The following is a 2,500-nucleotide window of genomic DNA, read 5'->3' as shown; positions in this document are numbered from 1 at the left end:
TTCACTTTTTGAAGTTTTAATTTGGGAATACAAAAATATGAATGTTAAAAAAAAAAAAATAACCATGTACCACAACCAGTCGCAGTGAAAGACAGCATTTTTAAAATTGAAACTATTCACAATTTCTATTATATTTTTGCCAACGCAAACTACGCAGGCACAAATAACACCAGTACAAAATAGGAAACACATTACGCTTATATATACAATGTACACAGAAATTGGCTTTATTAAAAAACGATGATGACCTCGAATTCCAAAGTTTGTGAAGCTTAAACTTTTTCACTTTTTTTTTCTCCAACGCTAATACCTTTTAAATATCTATTCTTATATTTCCAGTATTCATTATTAACATACAGATTTTCGCTTTTCTTTGTACACAATTTACACCTCTGAGAGAGCAGCCCCGGATTATGTTCAGGAACTATTTGAAGGAAGTCTGTTTCTCTGACACTCTCGCTTATTGAATTGTAATCGTACACAAGAAGGGATAAGACAGGCTGATATCAAGTTGGTTCTTGTGTTTATTTGTTATAGTTTCCCCTATTTCTTGTTCATTCTTGTCCATTCTGACCTTGACGCAACAACGTAGTAATAAAATCGTATATATTAATAACTGAAGACTGCATATGTTCTCTGTTCTATAAGAAGAAATGACGATAGGGGAGTGACTTAGTTCTTAGCCCATATAATGCAGAAAAGTTGACATAGAAATGAAGAATAATTATGGTTAAAAAGAAGACGAAAAATTTTACGGTGCAAATTTAAAATCATGTCGGGGTGCTTTCATTTGTATAATTTTGGTATGACGGTAAATGTTGCAATTGCATCGATAAAGGGCAAGTTATAGAAAAGAAAGTTCATTGCACGGCGACTGTGGCTCTGACGATAATAGATCAGAAAATCATCATTATCATAATTGTTATCATTATTGTTATTATTAGCGTTATTATTGTTGTTGCTGTTCTTATTATTTTCAACGTATAATTAATCATCTCCATCATCATTATTGTTAATATCATTACTGTTGTTGGTTTTTGCTTAGTTATTATTATTATTATCATTAGTAGTAGTAGTAGTATCATTATTGATATCATCATAATCATTATCATCACCACCACTATCATCTTTGTCATTTATTTTACTGTTGTTACTTTATTTTCAACATAACTGTCGTCAGCATTCAGATAATGACAATGTAATATTAAGATAGTCATAACAGCTATAGTTCACCGTTATGCACATTCTTAAATAATTGCATGTAATCATATAAGTATGAAGATGCGAGCTTGTTAATATAATGATTTAATGGGAATTTCCCCGCATCTCAAGATATTTGTTAATTCATTTTTGTTTTTATTTTCTAACAATAAGAATTGTTCCTTGCAACGAAGATAAGTAAGCAGAGTAAACATTTCTCTTGACAAAGATGTTACAAAACGGGGAATGATACTAAACATGTTTTATACTTGTTCAATTATACGAAAACGTATAGTTGCTATCTCATTTGGTAACTTACACAGCCACAGGTTTTATAAGCATATAATAAAAAAGTGGCACTCACTATCACAGAAATATAAACACAAGCTCTCAGCAGACAGATATACAGGCTTTCAGAATAAACCCACACACACACACACAAAACAACAACAACAACAAAACAGGCGAGCTCTTAAGGCCAAACATACACTAACCCAAAAACTCATGAACACTGTGGGAACTGAACTTGTACATTGTTGTTGAACTGCATTGATAACGTATCCTCAGGCACCCAGCGAAAATTTGGGAAACACTAATAGTGGAATTGTATTATTGTTTAAAAAATGAATGCCTCCCAATTAAAACAAGCAAACAGACAGATTCATTGAAATCACGAATTCTGGGTTTATTGCTGAGCGATAAATTTCACTTTTTTTTTTTTTTTTTTTTTTTTTTATCTCATATTGTTACATTCTACGCTCCATTCTGCCTTTGCCTTTGCTCTTGCAAATAACCAAAACATGTACTCGTATGTAGATATGTGTGCATGTAATTATATACTAGTACATCAGAGATACATATAAACAAATAAAAATATTTTTATGTATATGCATGTATGGGGCGCAAACACACACACTCTTTTTCTGTAGAAATGTGTCTACCGGCGTTCATGAATTTGTTCGTGTGCGCACACGCTCGCGTGTTTAATTATGTTTTATTTTTTTATCTATTTAATCATCTATTATACATACACGGTTTTATAATAAAAGAGTTACTTATAATTCAACAAATCAATTTTTCATCGGCTTCCAAAACTTTACATTTCATTTATATATATATATATATATATATATATATATATATATATATATATATATATATATATAATGTACCACACAGCCTATTCGCCATATTACCAGCTTTATGCATGCAAAATGTACAGTACCTTATTATCTAAGTCTTAAATTCATATCTTTGTTGATACTCCTCTCGTTAACAAAGTGTTAATTAAGAATAAAAA

The sequence above is a fragment of the Penaeus chinensis genome, chromosome 31 (genome assembly GCF_019202785.1).
Source record: "Penaeus chinensis breed Huanghai No. 1 chromosome 31, ASM1920278v2, whole genome shotgun sequence".
Lineage (NCBI taxonomy): Eukaryota > Metazoa > Arthropoda > Malacostraca > Decapoda > Penaeidae > Penaeus > Penaeus chinensis.
Note: the sequence above shows the minus strand (reverse complement) of the source record.